Here is a 19,814-nt window from a genome sequence, read left to right on the forward strand (position 1 = left end):
TATTTGTGATAGTGTTTGATGCTCTCCACAACTGCCAGCAGCTCTCTCCTCGTCACACAGTAATTCCTCTCAGGCTTTGACATTGTTCGGCTGTAGTACCCGATGACTTTTTCTTGGCCGTCTATTTCCTGTGACAGGACACCACTGATCCCGTATGCACTGGCGTCAGTGTCCAACAAAAACTTACCACCGGGTACAGGGTACGCCAAAAGAGGGCAGAGCATGTCTTTGAGTTTTTGGAATGCCTCTTCCTGGTCGTTGCTCCATAGAAATTTCTGACCTTTTTGAGTCAGTCGGTGTAAGCTTGCGGCAATGCTTGCAAAATTGGGGACAAACCGACGGTAATAGGTGCAGAGACTCAGAAAACTTTGCAGCTCATCGAGGTTTCGAGGCTGCGGCCAGTCTCTGACGGCTTTAATCTTCTCGCTATCCGTCGATATGCCCTCCGTCGTCACATGGTGTCCCAGGAACTTCACCTCTCGCTGTAAGGAACTTCACACTTCTTCGGGTTAAGTTTAAGACCCGAAGGCGATAGCTGCTGGAGTACATTCCTCAAGTTCGTGAGGTGTTCGTCGAAGGTCTGTCCCATGACTATGATGTCATGCAAGTATATAAGGCACGACTTCCACTGCAACCCTTTCAGCACCCGCTCCATCAGCCTTTCAAAGGTGGCCGGGGCGTTGCAGAGCCCGAATGGCATGACATTAAATTGCCAGAGACCGCCGTTAACACCAAACGCTGTCTTTTCCTTATCTTTTTCGGCTATCTCTACCTGCCAGTAACCACTCTGCAGATCGAGGGTAGAGAACCACGATGTCCCGGCTAAGGTGTCTAGTGTGTCACCGATTCTTGGGAGCGGGTAGCTATCTTTCTTGGTGACATCATTTAGTTTTCTGTAATCCACACAAATTCTGGTACTTCCATCTTTCTTCTTGACCAGAACTACTGGGGAACACCAGGGACTCGACGACGGTTCGATCACACCACTCTCCTTCATTTCGCTTATCAACTTCTGGACTTCGTCCTTTTTGCCAGTGGAGCGCTTCTTGGGGCTTGTTTTATTGGTCTTGCGTCTGCCTTGTTTATTTCATGTTTCACCACCGATATTCTTCCTTGATGCCCTTTTGTAGACGCAAAGGTAGAGACATGTTTCCATAAAAGCTGCTTGGCCTTGTTCTTCTCGGAAGGTGATAAGTTGTGTGTCCACTCTTTGTTGTAACAATCGAGGTGCTTCTTTTCCATGGCTGTTGATTTTTCGGTGTTATTTTCCAAATTGATTACAGCTTCGGCTGGTGTACATTGTCCAACGTCGGAAAATTGGCAAATTTGCTCTTGCTTATCTGACAGGTTCAAAACTCTAACTGGAATCAATCCATCATCGTTGCTTTTCACCAGGGCATTCGCTATTAAGATGTTACCATTTTTGTTTTCCGCTGGTTCCACCACCCACAATTTCCCGACTCCACAATCTCCATCCATTGGTACCCATATCAATGTTTCGGCACAAGGCGGTATAATCTCTGGATGTTCCGTAGTCAGACGTCTAATGGGTGTGTTTTCCTCGTAACCCATATTTAACGGAATTTCCACTTTGGACCATGTCATCACACGTTCATATCCAGATTAAGACCAAAGGCAATCATAAAATCTGCGCCTATTATAACTTCGTCTATGATATCAGCCAATATAAACTCGTAATCGACCGATTAATTGACAATAGTTAGTCTCACGATTATCTTTCCATGTACTGCCGCAGGCTCCCCTGTTGCTGTGCGCAGTCTGACTCCATTTAGTGGCGTTATCTTTCCCTTGGCTAGATCTGATCTGATGATGGACTTTGATGCGCCTGTATCCAAGGTCAGAATTCGCTTGTCGCGATTGATATAACCAGTTGTTGTAAGGTTGTGGTTTTTCTGTTGTACTATCGCTATGGAGATTGTGGGGCCGTCATCGATGGGAGCCAGTTCACGCGCTTCGCTCTACATTCACGCGCAAAATGACCCATTTTGTCGCAATTGTGACACCTGTTGGTGCTGCCGTATACCTTCCTTTTAATGCGCGCTTCACTGCTGCCTTGATCTCGTTAACACGATATTTGGGTTCATCGAACTCGGTATCTAATTTGCGGACCTTGTGAGTCTGGGGATTGGTGATTATTCTTGCCGTCTCTTGTGTAAGGGCGTACGACACGGTTTCAGCAAATGACGATTTTGGTGACGCATACGTTGCACGTTTGATCTCGGGGTCACGTATACCATTCACAAATGTTTAGATTTTCATACGGTCTAACAATGGAAGGTTTTCTCCTGGATACGTCATTTGCACCAAACGTTCTACCTCCGTTGCGATGTTCTGTAAGGTCTCATTTGGCTTCTGTACTCTTCCCCTTAATTCCATTAAGTAGATGTTTTGCTTATGTTCGCCACCGTACTTACGTTCGAGAGCAGCCATTATATCTCCATAACTGTTTCTAGAAGCGGCAGGAATAGTCTGTATTACCTCAGCAGCACCCTCCAATGCCATAAGTAGTGATACAGCCTTGTCGTTCCAAGAATCTCTAGCAGCCACTGTCTTGAACTGTAATTTGAACACATTGAAAGAGGTTGAGCCGTCGAACGCAGGAGGCTTGATTTTTAACGTGTTATGAATAGCTCTCACTGGGCCACCTTTGATTTCCAGTTGCGACATTTTCTTCTCAAGGTTCACAAATTTCTCATCATGGGCCAGAAATTTCTCGTCAACAGACAAAATCTTTTTATCTCTTTCATTTGTACCTCCACGTTTTCTACTCTCTTTTCAATCACTATCGTGATGTTCTCGAGTTTCTCGTTAATTTTTCTAGAATTCTCTTCCAACTCCTCGTTTAAGTTTCTTGAATTTTCTTCAAACATCCTAGAATTCTCTGCCGTTAAGTTCTCGATGATTTTTCTAAAGTTCTCTCCTAACTTTTTCTCTAATTTTCTGGAATTTTCTTCACTCTTTCTGGACATCTCTTCCATCATTTTACTGGAATTTTCTTCCATTTTTGCATCTAATTTCTCCATCATTTTACTGGAATTTTCTTCAACCATTCTACAATTTTCTGCCTTGATTTCCATCATACGTCTAGAAGTTTCTTCGCTCTTCCTGGAATTTTCTTCCATTTTTTTTATTCATTTCCATGGAGCTTCCTTCTATTTACCTAATTTCCACCATCATCATAGCCAGCATTGATTTCAAATCGTCTCCACTGGCAGCTACCGACGAAACTTCCTCAACGCAGGATTCGCCCTTTGCGATAACTTGACTTCCTCCTTACTGTCGAACTCATATGCCTCGATGTTCATTCCACGGTGCTCGAACTCTTCCAACAAGCGTTTTTGTAGTTCGGCATTGTTGCAATTAGAAGACAACTCCAACTTACTTAGCTCCAACTTACTAAGCTTCATTGTAGGATGATCGTAATCTCACTGCTGACACCAATTGTTTAGGAATTAGGTTAAACTAATCTCCGTGTAGACGTTGTTTTATTCCCCGATACGATTTGTACCAAATAAAACAGGGTTCGTTTTATTTAATTTATTACACTTATTCGGAACTGACTGGTATAGCTAAGTACACAGCTTTACTTTTCTTCTTCACAAGTCGATGTTTACACTGCGCGATAAAAGTCATAACTGATCACTGTTTGCCCGTCATCTGATATTTATATGCCCACATTTATCGTTTGGAAGTATCACAACAACACCTAAAGGTGACGCACTGTATTATAGCTGCCATGACGTAAAGCATGAGTTTGGTTGCGGATTCGTAGTTAGTCGGAGACTAAAACATCTGGTATCCAGCTTCACCCCAGTGAATGAAAGACTTGCTGCAATTCGAATAAAAGCTAAATTCTTCAACATCAGCTTTATTTGCGCTCATGCTCCCACTGAAGAAAAGGACGAACAGACCAAAGATATATTTTACGAGCGCTTAGAAGAAACATATGACCGTTGCCCTGCCCATGACATTAAAATCATTCTAGGCGATTTTAATGCAAAAATTGTAAAGGAGAATATCTTTGGCCCAACAGTCGGGAAATTCAGTCTCCACAGTGAAACATCTGACAATGGTATGAGGCTGATAGACTTTGCAGCTGCAAAAAACATGGTAGTTAGCAGTACCAGATTTAATCATCTCGATATTCATAAGGGCACCTGGCTGTCTCCAGATCAAAGAACAAGTAATCAAATTGACCATGTTGTAATTGATGGAAGACATTCATCCAGCGTGTTGGATGTACGATCGTTCCGAGGCGCAAACATTGATTCGGACCACTACCTTGTTGCAGCAAAGGTACGTACCCGTCTTAACGTTGCAAATAAAGCACGAACAGACACAGCGCGGAAGTTGGACATCGATAGGCTGCAAACACAACAGATAGCCACAGCATATTCCACTCAACTAGCCCAATTGCTTAACGCGAGCACTCCTTGTCCCGATAACATAACAACACAATGGCAACATATTGCCCACTCCATGCAGACAGCCGCAAAATCCATACTTGGATTCCAGAGACCTCCACAAAGGAATTCATGGTATGACCAGGAGTGTCGTGCTGCTACCGAAGAGAAAAATGCGGCATATAGAGCTACTTTACAATCAGTAGCAACGCGTAGCGCACGAGAGAGATATCGGGAGAAAAGGAGAGAAGAGAAACGTGTTTTCCGCAAGAAAAAGAGAGAAATGGAAAAGCGGGAGTGTGAAAAAATCGAGATGTACAGGAGCCAGAATGAAGTCCGAAAATTCTACCAAAGAGTGAAACATCAAACAGATGGCTTTGGTACAGGCACATCCTCCTGTAGAGACCAGCAAGGTAATCTGGTAACAGATACAGATAGCGTGCTCAGGATATGGAAGGAACATTTCTCCAATCTGCTGGTATCCAATAGTAGCGAAGACGATGATACCACAGATCCAATCCCAGAAGATAGTATAGAATGTATACCGCCCGGCCAAGATGAGGTAAAAACAGCAGTCAACCGGCTGAAGAATAATAAAGCAGCAGGAGCCGATGGCTTACCAGCCGAGCTGTTTAAAACCGGAGGCGACGCGCTGATAAGGTGTATGCATCAGCTAGTTAGCACCATCTGGCAGGAAGAACGCGTACCCGACGATTGGAACCTGAGCATCCTATGTCCCGTCCACAAGAAAGGAGATAAGACTGTATGCTCAAACTATAGGGGCATAAGCAGGGATGCCAGATAAGTTTGGTCGAAAATCGGCACTTTTCGGGTACCAAAATCGGCAAAATCGGCAGAAATTTTTCAAAATCGACAAAAAATCGGCAAATTAAATAACGTTTATTTCAGCTCAAATTATTGCTATATTTAATAAGCATAAGTAAAAAAATAACATTTTAAGTGCAACAAAGCAATTAACAATTCATAAACCAAGGCAATAATTCAAAATATGTATGGTTTTACCATATGCATATGTAGTATATATTTATAAGTACGTGTATGTATACATGAAATCAATATATTTTCAATTCAGTCAAGCTAAACAAAACGTATAAAAATATTGTCTTAAGAGGTTATTAATAAGGTGATTGTTTTTATACCCTCAGCATTTATGCTAACGAAGGTATATAAACTTTCATACGGGCAAAAGGTACCTCATCGAAATAATGGTTTTAGACCCCAAGTATGTTTGGACGAAATGTGTTTCAGACAATTTGGAGTCGATTTAGCAATGTCCGCCCGTCTGTCTGTCTGGCTGACTCTCCCACAAAAGTTCGAAAATGTTCGGAAAATTTGTGCGTACGATAACTCTTGAAGGGAGTAACCTATTTGGTCCATACTTTACACATCGTGAAATGTCTACCAGACTTAGATGAGGTTCCAATACGTACTCAATCGCTCCACTCCTTCGGGAACCTCCCACACAAAAGTCCAAAAATGTTCGAATAAATTGTACGCGCGATAACTCTTGAAAGGAGTGACTGATTTAGTCGATTTAGTACTTTACACATCCTAATATGTCTACAAGATATAGATTAGGTACGAATATGGACTCTATTTGTCTATTCCTTCGGGTACCTCCCACACTAAATTTCGTATAAGTTTTCTTTAAGACCTGAGGCCCAATAAAATCCACTTCCCTAATGGATTATGTAGGTCCATTCCTTTAAGTACCACCTCCACAACACTTTTGAATTTAAATTTTAATCCACATTTTTCGGCAAGTAAAAATGTCTAAAAATGGCCACATAATTCTGAAAAGACCTTAAAAACATTCGATCTGTCAGTAGAAGAAAGTTTCAATTCACATAGGCTCAGTGTATACCTCTGTCAGCAAAGCCGACTGACACTTTCTTACTAGTTGTATTGGAATTTTGAAATGTTGGTTTACAATTAAATTCAATTTCTGTAATAAATATTTGAATTAAAGTTTTATAACAAATCATTTTTAATGACAACATTATAACAGTTACCCCCATTATTATAAGTCTTCTTTTGTTATAGTTTGGATTTACCGAACAGATTTATAGCTTTCCGGTTAACATAATATTAAAAGTGATGATTGAATTTCAAGGAGGAGCTTCTTGGCAATAACATTCAATGTAAAAAATATATTTTTAATGCCTCTAAATTGGTTTATTTTGCGTTTTCAAATCCATCAGATAGTAAAAGAACACATATAATAATGGCCCTTAGACTTATTTAATTTTAAGTAGTCTTTAGTAAAGAGAATTCTTTCCATCGAGTCCCTAACTAATCGATCTCGGCACTTGTTTTTATTTAAATGTACTTGGCTAGAAACTCTTTCCACATTTGCTGAAGAATGTGGCAAGACTAAAACATGTTTAATAAATTTGGACAAAATAGGAAATAATGATTCAGAATTTGCACATATTACTCTACGTTTTTATCTTTAAACAAATTTTTGAAATTTAAACGTGAAAGTTCGCGTGATTCTTGCTTTTCGTTTATGTTTATAAAGCATTCGTATTCCTTTATAATGTCAAAAAATGAATTTTGTGTGCCATTTATTATAAAACTTTGATTTATTGAAGCTAGGCACTTAAATTTATTTTCAAAATTAAACCGCTTCAAAATAAACCGCTTCCATTAACCCACTTTTCGATAATTTCGTTTTTTGAACAATTTCCTTGACGTATATACTGAAGTACACGTTATGGTTATCAAGAAAATTCAAACTGTTTTTATAAAATGTTAAAAAAATATTATTATTATTATTATTATTATTATTAATCAAACTACTCTTGACGATATAGTTGTCATCGTTATTGTACCAAATTAGTTCTAGCAAGCACAATTTTCATACAAAATGGAAATTCTATGTGAAGAAGTTGCCTTAACTAAAAATCAGCATTTTAGGGGTAAAAATCGGCAAATCGGCATTTCTATTTTTTTGGACTAAAAATCGGCAAAATGCCGATAAATCGGCAAATCTGGCATCACTGGGCATAAGTCTTCTCCCTATTGCCTATAAGATAGTGTCAGGGATATTGTGCGAACGACTAAAGCCAATGGTCAACGAAATAATAGGACCATACCAATGTGGCTTTAGACCTGGCAAGTCCACCATTGACCAGATATTTACCCTGCGGCAAATCCTAGAGAAGACCCAAGAGATGCAGATCGACACATTTCACCTTTTTGTCTATTATAAAGCAGCATTCGACAGTCCGCTCCGATCAATGGTATTCCACGCAATGTCTGAATTTGGTATCCCCGCAAAGCTCATCCGGCTTTGTAAGATGACTTTAACTGATACTAGGTCCTCAGTTAAAATTGGAAAAAACCTCTCCGAAGAATTTTGTACCAAAAGAGGTTTCAGACAAGGAGACAGCCTTTCGTGTGATCTTTCCAACATTTTGCTGGAAAAGGTAATACGAGATGCAAATGTCAAAAGAAATGGCACAATTTACACCAATAGCCACATGTTACTCGCCTATGCTGATGACATAGACATCATGGGACGATCAGTAAAGGAAGTAACTGATACCTTTAGGAAGGTCGAAGCAGAATCTGCGGAAGTGGGTCTGGCGGTAAACGGCGAAAAGACCAAATTGATGGTGTCGACGCGCAAAGCGTCCATAGAGCTCGGACCAACTGTGGAAGTTGGTACCTAAAATTTTGAGGTAGTTAAAGACTTCGTCTACCTCGGCACTGCTATAAACACAACAAACAACACAGTTGTGAAATAAGAAGAAGAATTGTATTGGCCAACAGATGCTACTATGGTCTAAGTAAGCAATTTAAAAACAAAGCCACATCTCGTCAAACAAAAATAACACTATACAAAACGCTGATACTACCCGTGCTAATGTATGGCTACGAAGCATGGGTACTTGCGCAAGCAGATAAGGCAGTGCTTGGTGTGTTTGAGAGGAAAATTCTTCGAAAGATCTACGGGCCGATTTGCTTTGACGGTGAATATCGACGTCGTATGAACCACGAGCTATATAAGCTATACAAAGACATGAATATAGTTAAACGTATCGAGATGCAACGATTGCGTTGGCTAGACCATATTATGAGAATGAGCGATGATGAACCCGCTAAAAAGGCGTATGAATACATGCCACATGGCGGTGCACGCAGAATCGGCAGGCATAAAGGCCTGCGTACATAAGCTGCCTTGCCTGCTTAACTTGCTTACTTCTGATAAAAGAATAAAAAAGAAAAGGGCAACCCAGTTCGAAATTTCCTCGGCCTTCTTTATTCTTTTATTTTTATTATGTCAAAAATGAAGCAGGAAAGCAAGGCAATCAGGCAGAGCAGCTTATGTACGCAGGCCTTAAGCTTGGATGGAGCATACAAGTGGATGAAGAAATGAAAAGGCGCGGTATTCCAAAAAGTCAAGCGAAAAACAGAGAGGAATGGAGATCTTTTCTTAGTTCGGTCTATGGAACAAATGTTCTGTAATGGGCCAACTAAGTAAGTATCTAGAGCATGCATCTGGCAACCTCGAGAAGCCAACTAACAACAAACACACAGACGCACACTCGTACCAAGCGAACAACAACAACACACATATACGGGATACAAACACAGAAGACAGACATGACGTAATGGTCTATTATACAAGAAAGTACAACAAAAACAAATACAAGAAATGGCAACTAGGCGATAATTGAATGATTAGGGCAAAACAAATAGAAACAAATGCACATTAGTAACATGTAAAGTAATAGCCCATTTAGATATGACTTCATTAGCCGGATTTAGCACATTATCAGGTTTTATTTTCTAAACCCAGCCAAAATCTATCAGATTTCCCATACAAAAATAAATCCTCGTATTGAGTGGATTTGTTTTAAATCTGGCATAAATCCTCGTATACAACTCTGTTTTTTGCAACATGTTGCTAGAAAATACAAAAAGTTGCAAGCTGGCACAATAAACAAGGTAGATGCATCGGTGAATTGCTACACTAAAAATAATTCAAAATGTAAAAATTTGTAAACATGGCTGAAAAATTAAATTTGTTTTGATGTAAAAAGTTGATTTTAATCAACCAAGACTAATATTTACGATGTCTAAACGATAAACATAATTCGTTATTTATTTTAGATGGGCAAACTGCGATAAAATAATTCTTTATTTGCTCGTTAGTTAGCATTAGTAGCATAATGACATTTTCAGTATTAAACATGTTACGAGCCACCTGCAGTGGCGCTATGGTGAGTATTTTCCGGCAAGCTCAGTGGGGCCATCTTCAGGGCGGTCCCAACCCAGTCAACCATAGCCCTAGGGGACGAACAATTATTTTTAAGGAGGACTAACAAGAACTGTTAAAAATAAAACGATCACAAGGACCAGATACACCTACAACAAGGGGGTTTGGTGGTTTCACCCCCACACATCGCCCGCCCATCCTTGACCCTTAGATCCACATGATCACTTGTATAAGGGCCCCTCTGTCCACAAACAATCACCTCAGGCTACACTCACCTCTCCTCCTCCACAGACAGAAATCAGAACATCATGCCAATTAAATACATTCAAACATTAATATAATTTATTAATCTTCTCATAACTGGTCTTAAACATAACAGATACAAAAAAAACAATATGTCGATTTCTTGGAACATTAACGCCAACAAAAGTTGTTTTTTTTCCTAAAAAGGAGACATTAGTTCAGATTACCTTAACTTGTCAATGGAACACCATATGGCTAAAGTTCAAGCCAATACGTGCTACTTTATTTCCTACCTAAGAGAGCTCTTTTAGGGGGGGGGGGGGGGGCTTCGGGGACTTCAAATTTGTCCACACAACTTTTATTTAAATTTTGAACACAATAGAAATAATTCCATATAACTTGTGGTAACCCTACTCTCCAAAACAAATCGATACAAAAACGGAGTTAATGTCCCTTACATAAACAAAGAATTAAATAATAATTTAAACATAACACTTATCAGACATCACTTAACAACACAACTTAATCTAGGTTATAAATATTAAAAAAAAAAATTATATATGCTTTTCTTTTCTTTTAATTGTGGTTATTTCTCTTTTCTTTAGTTTAATATTTTATATCTTTTTTTTTTTTTGATCTTCCCACAAATTTTAAATTATTTTGCCTTTTTAATTTTTATCAATATTTCCTTTTTTTGTAATTTTAAATTTGTTTGTCAATAGTTGATATTACTAATTGTCTTTACTCTCTTTATATATTTTTAGGCAACTGTATGGTGCGCCGGCGCTTTTCTGGCTTGAAGATGACTCAAATCTTGGGTACTTATTTTTACCTGGCTTTTCCAGGGAATCTTTCCTCCAGGGAATCGGATGCACTTGGACAGGATAATTAGCCCAGGAAAAAAAATTATCAAGACTTCTTTGCGTTTTTTTGCGAATAAAACGAGCTGACCTCTCCGCTTTGATAACCGGGGAGGTCAGTGAATGGCGTCCGTTGCTGGTTGGCGAGATCTTTAAGAGAAAATACACGAACACAATTCACCATAAATAAATTGCCACATCACCATAAAAAAATATTAACTACACTTACAATTTGTTTTTATCGCCCACAACCTGGGTTTATGGACAAGAAAATTGTCTTTCAATAAAAGAAATTCACACTAACTCGATTGTTTTATTACAACAAAGTGGGGGTTTGCTTTTATGTTAAGCCAAAAAAAAAAAACTGGCATTCAATTACCATCTGCGGCACACCATTAAAAACTGAGAGGATATTTTAACCTCTTTTGGCCCTTTTATACCCCGGAAAAGGCGCTTCATTTTCCTCATTTTCTCATTTCCCGACATTTATTTTGTTTTAGTTTTACCCCAACCTAAGAAGCCCTATAGTTCCCCCAGGGTTGTATTTCGCCATACGTACAACTTTATGAATTGTCTGTGTCAATGCAACCGTGTAATGGGCACCATTTTTCCTAACACTTCCCAGCAAAACCGTTTCCGCGTTATTTTCTTGTTGAAGGTGGTAGGTGGAAAGTTGCTTAGCGGCGGCTTTAACAGTTCTTGTAGCAAATTAATTAAATATATTCAATATAAACTACCACGCAACAAACAATAAATTTGTAATTTGACGTATGTTTTTTGAGACGAATTCAATTTAGAAAAAATTCTTTTGACGTTTCAAATACGATCAGATGGGCTGATGCATCTACCTTGGTAATTGTGCTATGAACAAAAATCGGCTGACTGTCATTTAAATCCTCCAAAATGTATATCTAAATGCAATGAGATTTGTACTGGATTTATTAAATCCAGTCGAGGATTTATGGCTAGTCTAAATGAGCTATTATGAGTTATTTGAATTCAAATACGAAAGGTGCCGACTACTGGTAAATGCCGGAGTTATGCTTGGTTTACATTCGGCGTCGTTTCGTGATTTCGAAGGCGTTTTGTGATTTCGCGCGGAATCAAGCAAAATTTATCATGATTTCGCATACAAAAATGAAATCATCTCATTTCGTGATTTCAGCGAAATCAACATCGAAATCACAGTACACATGATATACAACCTTGCTTTTGCCTAGAAAAGTACCAAAAGTTGCAACACTTTTCACGTATCACAATAAACAAGGTAGATGTGCGAATTGCTGCAACAAAAAATGTTGCTTCCCCATACAAATTTCTTAAAATATACGGGAACGGAAATATGACGGAAATTGCAAAAACTCTAGCAGAAATGTCAAAATCAACGTATCAGCTATAATATTAGATACCAAAGAACATATGAACATACTTGCTGCTAGTTTCTACTAGGCCAAAATTGTATGGCAGAAAACAGGAGAAGAGGGTGTTATTCGGCGCTATTTTTGTTTAAAGAGAAGTGCAAGCCTTGCTAGATTTCGGAGTACGGGAACACATTTTTAGCACTAAACGGGAAAACTACTGCAAGTACTAATATTTTGCAGTTGCTGAGCACAACTTTTATCTATCAAAATTTATAATTATGATGTCTAAACGATAAAATATTTTTTTATTTTTTCATTTGTTAGTACTATAATTAATACGATATATAGATAATTTTACGATAATGTTCGAAATAAAGTTGTAAAGTTCTATATTGTCGTATATTTTTGATGATTAATTCAATATCATAATTAAAACGGTCATATCTTTTGCGCGCAACGATCAAAGTTATTAACGAAAACAGATTTGGAATGCTGATTTTTTTCTTAATCTATGTACCAAAAATCATTGATGTAGTATCAAAAATTTTTTTTTATTTTTTTGAATTAAAAAAAACTATTTTAGACATTTTTCCTGATATATGATATAAAATGATATATGTAATAATATGACGATAAAATTGGTGGCTTTAACGATTGTTTTGAGTTATTTATGTGCTTAAAGTGGCTCCAAAAATTTTCCAAAAAGCTCATCTATGAAAACTTTAAAAGCTTTTTGTGCGTGAGCTTTTTTTTTATCGAATTACCTTGTAATTAAGATTTTATATAATCTTATGCAAAACCTCATCAAAATATGACACAGGGATGTGAGGTTTCAAAAAAGTCATAACCCTATTATTTACATTTTTCAAATAACTGTAAACACAAACACACAAAAACAAACAGAAGCGGAAAAAAAGAAAAAATATAAAATAAAATGGATGTAGCTTTAATTTAATATGAATTGTAAACATATTTAATAGCAATTTGTCATATAATTTTTTGCAGTATTCCATTCCATTTTTAATTTTCAAGCAATTCTTTTTGCAAATTCGCGTATGTATACGTAAACAAAGATCAGCTGACTGGCATCTTATATCATTTTAGACTAGTCTAAACAACTAGGATTTGAAAGTTGGATTTAGAAATCGAGTCGATTTAAAAAGACTAGTCTAAACGGGCTATTAGTCCCAATTAACATTAGGCGAGTTTACTTGCGGCAAGTCCCAGTTTGTAGAAGAGACACGTAATGCTTGGTTTACATTTACGAAATCCACTCGTTTTCAACTGTCAAATCCATAGGTTTAACGTCAAATGAAATCCAGATGAGATTTCATTTGACATTTGAGCTATAGAATAGACAGTTGAAATCGAGTGGATTTCGTAAATGTAAACTTAGCATAAGTCCATATTTATATTAGGCAATTTTCCTTGCGGCAATTGTCAGTTTAAATGCGAGAGAGGTGAGGTATATGGTAACCCTTTGCCTCTCAACACCCTCTCTCACCGACAAACTGTAAATATGACAAGAGGCAAGTAAATATGGACAAGAGGCAAGTTTAAAAAGGAACGAGAAAAATGGCCGCAATGACCAAAGAACATATGAACATACTTGCTGCTAGTTTCTACTAGGCCAAAATTGTATGGCAGAAAACAGGAGAAGAGGGTGTTATTCGGCGCTATTTTTGTTTAAAGAGAAGTGCAAGTCTTGCTAGATTTCGGAGTACGGGAACGCATTTTTAGCACTAAACGGGAAAACTACTGCAAGTACTAATATTTTGCAGGTGCTGAGCACAACTTTTATCTATCAAAATTTATAATTATGATGTCTAAACGATAAAATATTTTTTTATTTTTTCATTTGTTAGTACTATACATAATTAATACGATATATAGATAATTTTACGATAATGTTCGAAATAAAGTTGTAAAGTTCTATATTGTCGTATATTTTTGATGATTAATTCAATTTACAATAACTTTTTTTGAAAATTCATGTTCGATTAGCTGCGCATATGCATCTACCTTGATCAGTGTGATATGTTTGAAATCAACAAAAAATAAGTGTAAACACCGGGGTGTATTTCAGAATTTCGTGAAATCCAGTTGATTTTGGAGCGCAAGCGTAAACTTGGCATTAGGAGCACTTGAGCTGAAAACACATCCAACGTTTGGGTAAAGCTTTGTGTCGTTTGACCGTTTTTACACTGTTCGGCTTGATGTCGAAAAATTCAAATTCATTTGAAATATATGCCTGCAAACATTAGAGTTGTGTCGTTCATGAACGAACCGGCTCAAAGGAACGATTCCGTGAAAAGAACGAACGGATCCGTATCCAGCTCATTCTTTTATATCGTTCATTTAGATCCCCGATGGACGAGTCATTGCTGCTTACAAAATTAGCAGCATTGGTTTTGCAGTCAAAATCTAAACAAACGCTGCGTTAGCCCAAGCAGCACAAATTTCCACACAAAACAAACAATGATTCAGAGATCTACTCTCGCTCAGTAACTCACCTCATTCAGTAGCACATCTCGGTCATTTCTTTCTTTTGCATCATTCGTTCATCTGGTTCTTTCATATCAAAACCACCACCACTACGTTCAGAAACAAAACCACCCCCATTAGCACACAAACAAGCAAGTAATACAACAGTTGTGTCATTCGTGAACGAACATTATCAAAAGAACGATTCGGTGAAAAGAACGACGGAGTCGTATGCAGCAGAGAACGAACGACTTCAAAAGAAAATAATACAGTCAAATGTATTGTTGAACGAAAAAGAGCCAACGAACGAAGTAAATGACCCGGATCTTTTTGGTGAACGGAATGAAAAAGATCGATCAGCTCAATGAACGAGATTGCCCAACACTAGCAAACATATCAACGCTGGACTTTGGTGTCGGCGTCGCCCTGTTGTTGTTTTTTTCTCAAAGCCCAACACAAAACTTTAATCAAACGTTGGATGTGTTTTCAGCTTTACCCTATTTGGAAAAAAGACTGCGACATCTTTTGCAGGGATCAACAAGTTGGCTTGTTTCTAGGAATCTTTCGATACATTTTAGAAACAGTCGATTCTAAAATGTATCGAACGGAGTGCATTTTTCATAACTCCGTGTGGACTGCATCGAGGGATGTATTGAAATCATAACTCTGCATTGCAATACTTCCAAACTTTTTTGCTGGGTTTCGGAATAGACGTTGTTAATCGTCGAAGGCAATACTTATAGCCCGTTTAGACTATACCCTTATAGGATGATTAAGGGCGTTATCTCGATTTAAGTGCAGAATCCACCCAAATCCACCCTGATTTACCATACAAATTAAATCAACTCAAAACTTGGATTTGTTTTAAATCAAATGTTAAATCGAAATATTTTGATATACAACACTGCTTTTTGCTCCTAAAAATGCAACTATTGCAGTCTGTACCAATATTGGCAAATATGTTCATGTGTCGTTTATTTACTAGGGTTATGACTTTTTGACCTTTTTTTTCAAAAATGATTTCCTGTAGCGAGAGTGAATGAACTTTTGCCTATTAAAAATTTGCTCCAATTTTTTTTCTGTTGCACGAATAAGTGACATTTTGCCTATTAATGACTAAAATAATTTTTATTCCATTTAAATATTGAAAAAGGTCCCGCACAAAGCACTTTCAATTTATGTGATACATGGAATAAAGCTATATCAAGCTTTTTGTAGAAAATTAACTTATGTTGAAACTGAGGTATGGGGTATTGCAACTCGCGATCAGTTTCACTATACCATAACTTTTGAACGCATTTCGGTAAAATAAACTGTTTTAGCCCGATTCACCGAGGGGTTTCTTAAAATAATAATTTGAGCGGAAGCTGTGGTCGTTCAAACGAGTTTCATTATGTTATTTTCCAATTAGTGGTTTTACAACACAATGTAGAGCTTAATGCTCAATGAAGAAGTTAAAGAGTACACTTCAGAGTTGAAGTTTCTAATGTATGATTTTTTAATATATCCACTGTATCTACCTCAAACGGATGCTGACATTTTGAAACCTGAAAAATGGGGTTTTTTGAATTTTTGCTCTAATCGGGACGCGCAGCTGGATTTCCCTAAAAGCTTATTATTTGATTGTAGTACTCGCGATTTCGCATTTTTTAATGTATAGCATGAGGGTGTAGCACTCACAGGATCACAGTAATCTGCGCCCAAACACGAAATTTTTGTGCGTAAATTTTTCTCAAAAACCTATTTTTTTTTGGTTTAAAATTTACAAACGTCATTAGATTTCCGTGGAAACCCGCGTAAATTTAGTTTTTTTACGTTCTGAATCTAACAAGCCACGACGCGTAAAAATCCACCCACTAGATCGGCGGATATGATACCCCTAAAATTTCGAAAATTTGCAAAAAATTATTTTGAAAATATCGCATATTAAAACGCGTTTTAAATAAATAGATCGATACGCGTGTTTAAACTGCGCGAAAACAGATTTTTAAAAACTCTCGCAAATCCAGAGATATAATAGATTTTTTCTAAAAATTGAGTGCGATGCTACATCCACGGTTCTTGATGGATCGCATTGAAACGGCATAGAATGATGTATTTTTTAATGGTGATTATTGAAATCGGATGCGCATAAAAATGTACGCGGTTTATATGCGTCTCAAATGTTGTAATATTCAATATAACATTAGCTCTGTTCCAGAACTAAAAAGTTTTTACAATTTTTACCACTTTTACACATTTTGCGTTCCCGTACACAAAATTTATATGAAAATCGTTTACGACTTTTACAACTTTTACGACTTTTACCACTTTATAAAGTACGGGAACAGGCCAATTATTTTAACGTTATGCCACAATTGGAATTCCTTGTGATTTAATATAAGGTTCTAATAATATTATCCAATAGGAAAACTATAAGTGAAAAATTTGTTACAACGGAATATCATCATTATTGCGTGAAATTTTGACGAAAATGCCGAAGAACTCAAACATTTTTTCTCCAACTTTTCCTATAAAACCACAAAAAAATAAAATTAGAATAATATGATTTTAATTTTTCCGTAATATTGTCTTCGTATTTTTGCAAATAACATGAATACTATAGCTCCAACCTTCACAACTTAGGTTTCATTTTATTCCTCAAAATGTCTGGATGCCATTATAATTTTTCTATATGCATATTTTCGTAACTATGAGCGCTATTGTTTCAAAAATACGTTTGTAAATACGTGAAATTATTTAACAAATTAGATTTTTCGCGAATCTATTGAGACTTTGCGATTATTTTTTGCTTCATCGCAAAGGTTACGAATTCAGTTAACGATAATAGGATATAACAGCTAACTATATTAAGCTGCGATTTTTTTAGAATTTTTTCTAATTATCATAATTAAAACGGTCATATCTTTTGCGCGCAACGATCAAAGTTATTAACGAAAACAGATTTGGAATGCTGATTTTTTTTCTTAATCTATGTACCAAAAATCATTGATGTAGTATCAACAATTTTTTTTGATTTTTTTGAAATGAAAAAAAAACAATTTTAGACATTTTTCCTGATATATGATATAAAATGATATATGTAATAATATGACGATAAAATTGGTGAGAAACAAAAGCTTATGTGGCTTTAACGATTGTTTTGAGTTATTTATGTGCTTAAAGTGGCTCCAAAAATTTTCCAAAAAGCTCATCTATGAAAACTTTAAAAGCTTTTTGTGCGTGAGCTTTTTTCTATCGAATTACCTTGTAATTAAGATTTTATATAATCTTATGCAAAACCTCATCAAAATATGACGCAGGGATGTGAGGTTTCAAAAAAGTCATAACCCTATTATTTACATTTTTCAAATAACTGTAAACACAAACACACAAAAACAAACAGAAGCGGAAAAAAAAATATAAAATAAAATGGATGTAGCTTTAATTTAATATGAATTGTAAACATATTTAATAGCAATTTGTCAGATAATTTTTTGCAGTATTCCATTCCATTTTTAATTTTCAAGCAATTCTTTTTGCAAATTCGCGTATGTATACGTAAACAAAGATCAGCTGACTGGCATCTTATATCATTTTAGACTAGTCTAGACTAGGATTTGAAAGTTGGATTTAGAAATCGAGTCGATTTAAAATTACTAGTCTAAACGGGCTATTAGTCCCAATTAACATTATGCGAGTTTACTTGCGGCAAGTCCCAGTTTGTAGAAGAGACACGTAATGCTTGGTTTACATTTACGAAATCCACTCGTTTTCAACTGTCAAATCCATAGGTTAAACGTCAAATGAAATCCAGATGAGATTTCATTTGACATTTGAGCTATAGAATTGACAGTTGAAATCGAGTGGATTTCGTAAATGTAAACTTAGCATAAGTCCATATTTATATTAGGCAATTTTCCTTGCGGCAATTGTCAGTTTAAATGCGAGAGAGGTGAGGTATATGGCATGGTAGAACAAATATAAGGTAAAGTTAATACTACAACAAATACAACTCGAACAACAACCACAAAGGAATTTGTTTTTGTTTGTAACGTTACTGCCAGTTGTATTTGTAAACAAAACAAGGAAATGTCTATAAATTATTGGAATTTAAAAAACTAATAATTTTTCACATTTGGTTGAACATTTTCAATTTTTATGTTTCCACATCATTCCACTAAATGCATAAATTCTCGCAGAAAGTAGAATTCTTGCAGAAAAGTTTGGGGTCGCTGGAAATTCATAGAAAAAGGAGAAGCTGTTTCAATGTTTTGTTTTAGAAATTAAAGAAGCACATGTTTATTAGGGCTTTATTTTTTTAAATTATAACAAAATACCTCACATATTAACAAACGTTGTATCGCCTCTACAAGCGGTGATTTACTGCGCGGCTTATCGTTCGAACTTGGAGGAGGTTACATATCATTGATATGAAGAAGTCTTTCTGGGAAATGGTTTTTTCCGAATGATATATTTTTTTTTCTCAAAAAATATATGTCCCTAATGTACATCGAAATAGAAATAAATGTATAAAATGTCATATGAAATTTGACACTAACGTTACAACCCAGTTCAGTCAGCTGTGTATTGCTGCTACCTTTTCTTATTCTACCATGGGTATATGGTAACCCTTTGCCTCTCAACACCCTCTCTCACCGACAAACTGTAAATATGACAAGAGGCAAGTAAATATGGACAAGTGGCAAGTTTAAAAAGGAACGAGAAAAATGGCCGCAAGTAAACTCGCCTAATGTAAATTAAGACTTATAGTACATTTACAAAATCGAGTGGATTTCAACTGTCAATTCCATTGTGTTTACGTAAAATGAAATCTTAAGGGGTGTTTACACTTTCTGTCAATGTCATATGAGCTGTCACTTCTTTTATCCATTCGACATCCTTTATGTTTGTCAAAGTCCATACCACTTTTAGTTTTTGCGTTCACACTAGCATACAATTTCATATGACCACAAAATATAAATCACGCAAATAACACAATTTATATTGTTAAAAACTTTAATCGCACTCACATTTTCGTTTTCTTTACCTATTTCCTTTATTTTTTGGTAAAATTGTTTTCTTCTAACAATCAATTTCTCAACTGCATACGAAAATACATGACCGAATAGAGCTCCCCCTAAATGAAAAATTTACATATGAGTTGCCACATCATTTTGATAGATGAAAATTTTCATAATGGCCACACTATGTG

The 19,814-nt window shown here is 36.5% G+C and overlaps 1 protein-coding gene across 1 annotated transcript in view; it reads left to right on the forward strand.

Annotated features, from left to right (window-relative positions):
- Positions 1 to 19,814, forward strand: part of Miro (mitochondrial Rho GTPase) — a 637,534-nt gene that overhangs the window by 547,999 nt on the left and 69,721 nt on the right. The gene's annotated exons all lie outside the window — the stretch shown is intronic.

The sequence above is a fragment of the Musca autumnalis genome, unplaced genomic scaffold (assembly GCF_047663935.1).
Source record: "Musca autumnalis isolate F117 unplaced genomic scaffold, ASM4766393v1 scaffold_5, whole genome shotgun sequence".
Taxonomy (NCBI): domain Eukaryota; kingdom Metazoa; phylum Arthropoda; class Insecta; order Diptera; family Muscidae; genus Musca; species Musca autumnalis.